Source organism: Alligator sinensis, unplaced genomic scaffold (genome assembly GCF_000455745.1).
Source record: "Alligator sinensis unplaced genomic scaffold, ASM45574v1 scaffold288_1, whole genome shotgun sequence".
Taxonomy (NCBI): domain Eukaryota; kingdom Metazoa; phylum Chordata; order Crocodylia; family Alligatoridae; genus Alligator; species Alligator sinensis.
The window spans coordinates 1,827,251-1,836,233 of record NW_005841876.1 but is presented as its reverse complement, the minus strand read 5'-3'; the positions used below and the strand labels follow the sequence as shown (position 1 = coordinate 1,836,233).

At 42.5% G+C, this 8,983-nt stretch overlaps 1 protein-coding gene across 1 annotated transcript in view; it reads left to right on the top strand.

The window, feature by feature from the left end:
* The window catches only part of CARS2 (cysteinyl-tRNA synthetase 2, mitochondrial), a 69,823-nt gene that overhangs the window by 960 nt on the left and 59,880 nt on the right, over positions 1 to 8,983 (top strand). The window lies entirely within an intron of this gene.

Sequence of the window (8,983 nt, the reverse complement as noted above, 5' to 3'; positions counted from 1 at the left end):
AGAGCTGAGGCTTTGTTATTTTAACTCCAGCAGTTAAAATAATGCGAAGGAAGGAAACACATAGGTTTATTCCCTCGCCTCTGCCCGCTTGCATGGTGGGAGAGTCTTTCATTTAAAAGGCGTTTTAATTGATATGCACAGTTGTCAAGACAACGGTATCATTAGTAGGAGAGGCGCAACCCCACCCCTTTCCCCCCTCCCCCCTCCGCCTTTCCTTCCTCTTTTCCCTGCTCCCCCACTCGCTCGTGCTGTTTAGCTTGCTAGCAGTTTCTCCAGCAGCAAGTCATTTATCTCCCCCTACACACACTTTCCCCCCTCTTGCTTGTGTGCCTTTCACTGGCAGATTATGAGCCTTGCTGCCACTGAAGCATCGATTGCTGGAAGTGGAGGGTGACCTTGCCTGGTTTCTGGAGGAATTTCTCCTGAAATGGAGATACACAAGGATACAAGGCTTTGATTTCTCCTGTTAGGAGCTGAAGATAGTAAGAAACTGCAAACTTTTTTTCCCCGTGGTACTGCATCCAACAATGTTTGTGTGAATGATGGCAAAAGAAGCCTGTGTGTGTGGGAGGGGACTAGAGGAGAATGTGTTGTTGTAGTGGATCTGCAGGATAAAGCTCTTGTTAAAGCTTCCTTCGAGGGCCATATGTCCCTCCTCTAGTGTAAACTGACTGCAAGAATATTGACTTTCCTCTGTACTTAATAAAACACAGTTGCCAACTCCGGTGATTTTATCACCAATCTCTGGATTAGGAAGTCTATCTGGGCTTACCTGAAAATGTCCTTTCTTGAGGCCTGGGACTCTGAAGTTACCTGATTCTCCAAGACTCTAAACTTTCATTAAAAAAAGATGTTTCTAGCCTTTTGGGGTTGCAGAATTGAGCAGGAAAACAGGATGGCACAGGAAAAAATGGCAAACAAAAAGAACCCCAGATTTATTATTTTCAAACTTCATTTTTAAGCCAATTTTGTAATTTCTGTGGGCCTGATTCATAATTTATGCAGCCAGATGGGTTTGATAATGGTGTTTCTTAAATGCTAACATTTTGTCTGTCCAGTGCTGTGAGGAAGACAGATAGCCTTTGCCAAAGGAACTGTCAATCTAAAGCTTTCTAGGATCACAAAACATGTATGTATTTATTATGTGTATTAAAGAACCTGTGTACATACACACATATTAGTCATAAGAGGAACTCCTTACTCAGCCCCCCCCCCCCCCCCCCCCCCCCCCCCCCCGACGCAGAATGGCCCCCTGCCGCCCCCCCCCCCCCCCCCGCCGCCAAGAAAAGGAGAGAGAACATTTATTTGCTCCCTCATTATACTGCATCACATATATGATGAATCAGCTTTCTAGTATAGACAAAGCTTGAGTAGTTTGCTCAACTGTATGTGTTGGGTGAAATGGAGTATAGAGGTAGATGTCATCTACCTGCTGATGGCACTGTGCATTAGATCATCCCAAAAATCCTCCTAAAAGCCCCATTATGTGTTGAACAGAAGGGTAAGAGAGCAAGCCATCATGGAACTTCATGAGAGAACACTTGGGTAGATGAACAATGGCCTTCCCAACTATCTCAGAACAAATGCAACAGAATCACATAAACGCAAATCTTTAAGAAACCAGTAATGTGTTAACATTTTATGGTCAAAGGTATCACATACAATAAAAGAATCAGCATGAATTGCTAATATATTGCCAGGAGGAGATCATTAACAAATATAACCAATTTTGTCCATGTACCCTGCTGCTGTGAGTGTCACAAGAAATAGACTACGAGGAAGTTCTAAAAGAACGTGCCATTATTTGGGTAATGTTCTACAGATGTGAATGACATAATTGAGGGCTGTCTAACTTCTGAGAGGTTGCTCATGGGCTCCTAGGCCCTGTGCTGTAGTAGCACAACTACGGGGGCACAACTGGGGCAGCAACGCAGGGTGCTACCTTTGGAGGGGAGGGGCTGGCACAAAAATGGCTGCAATTGCAGCAGTGGCTGATAGCGTTACTGTGCTCACCACTGTAACAGCTGGTGTTACATGGTTGCCCTGGGTGTTGTATGGTTACTCAGGCCGTGAAACTGCCCCGCTGTGCCTCTGCTGTTCTGTGCTGCTCCGCCCCCAGGGGTGGGGGCAGGGACAGGGGCAGGAAGTGGAAACTTGATGAGTGAGGGGGACCTTGGAGGTGACACTAGCAGGAGAGTAATGTGGGGAGCCACGCCCAGACTGAGACCCTGGGGGCGATGAATTAATCCCTCACAGGCCGGATTCAGCCCGTGAGCTTCCAGCAGAACAGCCCTTACATAACTTATTGGCATACACTCCAACTACCTTTATAGTGTGAGGAGTAATTCTATTGTATGGTGGGGAGATTAGTTGGAGCAGGTTAGCATACCTATAATGGTGATGTGATGAGAGAGGCACATCTACACTTTGGAGAATAAACTGTTTCCTTTTGGCACTGATTTCTATAGGTTGCACCAGCACTAGTGCACAGAGGTCTTCTTGTCATGTAGATTGTCAGCCATTTGGCAATGACAATGTCCTGAGGATTAGTAGGGACAAGGCAGGCAGTATCCCAGTAGGAATCCTTACTGCAAGTGTGAACATATGGTAATATTTAGCAAGTCCGGGTGGTTCATATGGAGTAGGCTCAATGTTTGAATGTTAGCCAGGTGTATGTAACTCCTGTTGTTATGACTGACCCAAATTTAAGTTTTGCCTTAGCAAAGAGGAAGTGTTGGACATTTTCTGTCAATACTCATGTGCTATGTTCCCAGAGTATTCCAAAGCATCTGTTAGAACAATGTTGTTAATATGTGTGTCACTGAAGTTAGGAGCATCATTCAAAGAGAGGAGAGTTAAGATTAAACAGTGGGTGTGACATATACTTTACCTCTGTTTTTAGATGTTTAAGTTTGTATTACCTTTTCTCTTTATTTTGTGGTTTTTGGAGGTTCAAATAGAGGTGAGTTCAGTATTCTGGAGGGTAGCAGGCACCACTAGGCAACCGTAATTTGACAGAATAAGGCTTAAAGACATTTACTTACCCTATTCTTCTACAAAAATCTTTTTTCTATATCCCTGTATATAACAGACCAGGTCTCTAACCCTACCACCTTTGACTCTTTGGCAACACTGTATCACCTCATTTCTTGTTTCTAGTCTTGTCCAGCAAGGCCCAGTTCTCCATTTTCAGACTACCATTTCATGCAGCTCCTTGTTCGAGTTTTAGCACTGCTGGGTCATTTCTTTAGAGGGAGAAGAATGTGGAAGTTTGAGGTAGCAGAGTTGAAGTGCCAACTGCAAAGATCTCCATTTCTTCCTCAGACTTTCCTGAAGTTTTGGCCCCCTCCCCTGAAGACAGAGCAGGGCAGAAAGCTTTTGGAGTCCTAGCAAAGGAGAAGGAGGGGAGTTCTAACTTCCTCAGGGTATAATAGAGGGAAGGCAAGCCCTGGAGTTCCCTCCCTCAGCTTAGGAGGAGTGGGTAGGAATGGTGGTTATTTGTAGAGGAGGAATGGAAGTGCACAGATGGTTCACATTTCCTTCCCAGCAAGATAGATGAAGAAATTCAACTTTCTCCCATTATGATCTGGCAGCACTTTTGGAGCTGTCAAAGAGCAAATGAGGCCTTATATGCTGAGGGATTGTAGGAAAGCTATCCTTTTGGAAACTGTTCTTCATCAAAGCTGTAGTCATGGTCATGAATCTGAGTTTTCAATAACATCTTTCTCCCTTGGAATGGGCAAAAGATGGAAATTAGCAGAGCTTCCACCCTGCACTTTCCCAATGCCTAGATGTTTTGCACTGTTCCACATCCTTTTCCTTCTCACTGCTCTGACTTCCATTATTTTTTTCCTCTGTTACAGAAAAATCATAAGAATCAGAAAATATTCTGAGTGAACATGAACATAACTTGCTTTTCTTTGATCAGACTCAGTTCCATGGTTCAAGAGGCAGGTGAAATCTAAGAATCATATTACATATTTAGATCACTAGAGTCTTTCACATCCCCCCTAATTAATGGTAAAATCATTGACAATATACTTACAGTAAAATTGGTATCTGAATTTGGAATTCAGAGAATTTTAAATAATCAACCCAAAGCCTGAAATTATAGTCTCAGAGAAAAAAGATCCAAAGGAAACCTCTGTAGAATCCAAATGTAGAGCTATTAATATGCAAAGCATGCATTTTTCTGAAAGCTTCCAAGAGTAAGGCTCAAACTTCTGATGCCTAGCTATAGTTCAGGTTCAATGATGATGATGCCTTTGTGAACCACAGCTTTACTATAATACTGGACTGCCCACAAATCTCTGGTTCAGGTTCAGCAGAGACCTAGTTTTGCTGAACATGCATATTTCTTACTTCCAGGCACATCAGTTTAGCTCGTGCTGTCCTGGAGTTACCAAGACTCCACTAATAACTTTTTCAATATTGTTTCTCCAAAGGGCAGTGAGGATCAAGCAGTAGCTAGGATAAATCTTGGGTATCAGGGTCAGTTTGGGGAGGATTACATTCTTAGTTTTCACCCCAGGTAGTCTTTCTCTCTCATGCATGCAGACACACATACACCTAGGAGCTGCCTGCTGAAAAGCAAACCCAATTATGGAGCACTAACTGTCCTGCATATCTATACAAGACAGAAGATTTTAGGATACTGTGGGTAAGCATATGGATTTCAGAGCAATTTGACTTGTTAAGCATTAAATAGAAGGTAATATTTAACGTTGGTATAGAAGAACTAGTGCTCTGCAGTAACACTAAGAGCCTAAAGCCATACTGGCTGAGATCAAAGGATGCTGAGACCCAAATACTGCTGACATCATAGTATCATCAGTGATACGGCTCAATCACTGGTGATAACACACATTTAGAATATTTAATCAGCAGACCAGCAAAAATTGTCCCACAGATGTAAACATTTTGAGGTTGATGATAGATTGTAAAACTATAAAGTGGCCCTGAATTTTAATTTGCTTTTTTATTTTGTCTGTACAGTGTTTTGTGATATGCTGCTGTATGACATGCAGGTGAAAGAATATATCCTGAAAGTCAATGTAGTTTTTGCTTAGGATGCTGTACCGTTGATATGATATTTTTGATCAAGCAACTGCAAGAGAAGTGTAGAGAAAAATGAATACCACTGTACATAGCCTTCATCGATCTGATGAAGACCTTTCATACAGTCAACAGACACGGAGTTTTTACTGTTCTGAAGAAATTGGATTGTCCCTCCAAACTACTGAACATCATTAGCTCATTACATCAAGGTATGAAGGCAACTGTAGTGTATAAAAGCAAAGCATCAACAACAGGGTGAAACAGGAGTGTGTATTAGCCCCCTGGCTTTTTAACATCTACTTTTCATCCCTGCTTCTTCATGCATTCAAGGACAGCTATGATGGCATTTATCTTCAAACCAGACTAGATGGAGGCTTTTGTTCAACATCAGAAAGTTTGAGTGAAAACCAAGGTGAAAAAAATGGTACTCAGAGACTTCCTGTTTTCAGACGATGTGGCCTTGGTTGCCCACACTGAATCTTCTCTGCAAATTATCTTGGACAGGTTTTATGAGACATGTAAGAGCTTCGGGATGGCAATTAGCCTCAAGAAGACTGTGATCATGTACCAAGGGGTGGAAAAACCAATATCTACCATCACTCTGGAGGATAAATCTCTTGGTGTCATTGACAGATTTTGCTGCTTGAGTGCTACGATCAGCAGTAATCTTGACCTTCAGACTGAATTGACTAACAGAACCAGAAAAGCAGCTAAGAATTTTGGGCTATTACAGAAATGTGTATGGAATAACAGTAAACTATCAGCTGAGGTGACAATGAGAATCTATGAGACTTGTGTGCTGTCTTCCCTGCTTTATGTTTCAGAAATGTCATCAGTGATACATATGCCTGGCACATCAAGAGGCTAAACAGCTTCCACGTGACATGTCTGTCTAAGATCCTGAAAATAAAGTGGGAAAACAGAATACCAAATGCAGAGGTAGTGGAACATGCAAAACTGACACACTTAGAAACCACAGTCAAGAAGAGGAGGTAGCGCTGGATCAGCCATATCAGGAGAATGGGAGAAAGCCATATCCCCAAGAATATTTAGCATACCAAGAAATGAGACCGCCTTAGAAAGCAAGGTTGTTGTCTACGGTGGTATCACAATGCGTGCAAAATGATATTAAATTGTTCAACATCAACATTTTATTTTTTTCAGCTCTTTGTTAACTTAAGTCTTTTTCTCCAGTTGTGTTTCCCCCTCCCCCGCTTCACCTCCTCCAGTACAATTTCTATGTGAGAGGAAGATTTTTGAGTGCCTTTACAGACTGTTCTTCTTTACCTTCCAGATGAGGAATTTGGAACAAATTAATGGAAGGCCAAGAAAAAATAGAAGCACAGATCCAATTTGCTTTTTTGAGGAAAGCTAGTATGCTTCATATGACATATAGTCTTGCTGATTTAGTAAAGATTTGGACACAATCTCTGTTTGTACCTGACCATGACCTGAACTTAACAGATCCCAAAATCAGGAAAATTAAACTAACAGAATTAGTCTTTGTTTTGGTTACCTTGTAGATCCTCTAAAACTTCACAAGCTGGATCTATATACTACATGTTACATAAGCAATACTAATGCTTCTTTATCCACAGAAAAATTATGATTACTATGAATCTACATTCCCTTTAAGTAGGGTGACCACCTTTTTAAGATATAAAGGTGGGGCACATGCGTACCTACTAGGGCTCTGTGAAATGGCACCGTTCCGTTTCACCTTGAGTTTTGAGGTTTTGACAGAACAGCGTTTTGTATTGAATTTCATTTTGATTCAAAACTGCTGTTCCATTTGGCTTCGTCAAAACAGTCAGGCTGTTTCAACTCTGTTTCAACGTTTGGCTTGATCTGCCAGGGACGGCTTCCATCCCCAGCGCTATGGCGCTATGGTTGAAACGTTTCGACTTTCAAAACGTTTTGACTAGCCTCGTTTTGTTTCGAGGCTGTTTTGAAGCCCTTTGTTTCATTTAAATTTTGCTGTTTCGACCTCAAAATGAGTTGAAATTTTGCACAGCCCCAGTACCTACCACCCACCTCTGCTAGTGGCATGGCCAGAGTGGAGCAGGGGCAGATGCAGGCTGCACAATGTGGGCTTGTGGCTCCCCACCCTGCTGCTCTCCCCCTGGGACCTTGCACTAGTCACGTGCCCCCTGTCCAACCAGCAGCAGCATAGGACACAATTCCACACTGCTGCCACTGCTGCCGGGTGGGCAGGGGGCGCATCACCATGGCAGCGCAGGGCTCCCAGGGGGAGGACAGCAAAGCAGGGAGCCCCAAGCCCACAGTTGGCAGCTCACATCTGCTCCCACCACAGACACAAATCTGGGGGGAACACATGCCTCCCATGCTCCCCTGGGGTTGTGTGCAACAGTGAGGAGCTGCCCCCTCATGCCCTGCACCCCCTGGACGAGGTGCCCATGACTCTATCCCACTTCCCACCCCGGCTCCATGCACCGCCCTGGCTGGGCAGTGTTCCCAGCCCCAGCTCCACTCCCTCCCTCACCATCAGGACCTCAATCTACCTCCTCTCCCACCCCCCATGCCCTCCCTCCCTCTTTATGCCCTCTTCCTCCCCATAGATGTACCTTCAGGGAGCTGCTCTCCAAGCTGCCTGGCTGTGTTCCCAGCCATGTGTGTGGGTGTGCACGTGATGCCCCCTGTGTACTGCTACCAGCAGCCCCTTGCACGCTGGAACACTGCCAGCCTGAAAGGGGAAACCCGCCATTTCCCATAGATCCCTGCATGATGCTGTGAATCCAGGACAAATTCTGTCTCAGAGTCATTCAGCCCAGGACCTGGACTTGCGGTTCTCATTCTGGGACTGTCCCACCCAAGTAGGGACAGGTAGTCACCCTACCTCTAAGGCCTCTGGTCTATTTTGTGTGAAGCATGGGATAATAGGCAAGAACATATCCAATTAAGATTTTAAGAAAGAAATCATAACATTTGTGAAACGTCTAAGCAATAACAAACGGTGCATAAGGATTAGTGCCTATTCTGACTAGGTTTTTATGGAAGGCCAGGAATAATTCATTTGTTGGCTGTTCTAAATAACCTGTTCAGCCCTTAAATTTTCTCTCTTTTGTGCAGGCATTTTCAGATTCTTAAATTTTCTAAAATTGTGTATTAAGATAACTTTCTTTTTGTAGTATATTTGTTTTTTCTTTCCCCAGGTATTTTTGGGATGGCCTTTAAAAGTGAACTGCTGATCAAATGTCAAAGTTGTATTAAGCACCTATTAGTGAGTCAAACTCGAGTGTCTCACTCCCACCCACAGCCTCCTGGCCCTGCTCCACTAATCAGTATAAAGATAAATTTTAACTAAGTTTAAAAATATCAAATGGGATTCTTATTGTAGTCCTTCAAATCACAGATGCCCTGAATTTAAGAAGTATCTGGTTTTACTTAATTTTAATTTAAGAACAAAATAATAAAATAAAAATAAATCTTTATTTATATATATAAAATATGTATGCATATAAAAACTTTTATATATGTTTTACTCAAAGGTAAGATGCAGGCCATTTTAGAATAAATATTTTGTTTTTAAAAGTCTGTCATATTTGAAGGAATATGCTAAATAAGATGAGATGCACCAACATTGTAGAAGATAAGAAAGAATATATAAAATGTCAGTTAAAATATATTTGCATTGAATACTACCTACAGCTTGCTTAGAATGGAATTTCAGTTCAGTGATACGGGGTTAGCTCAATTTACAGTTTTGGTTTGTTGTTTCCCTTTAAGCATTTTTAACCTTATTCTCCTTGGTCAGCATCCCTAGAAATTTCCTGAACTTGAGTCTCACTACAAAGAACTCAAACACTATGAACATGGTCTAGAAAACATGGCAGATGTTCTCTTCCTTTGTGGCAGTTGAATTTCCAAGACAAATTTCTTCTCTTTTGGTTTTAAGAAGAGAATT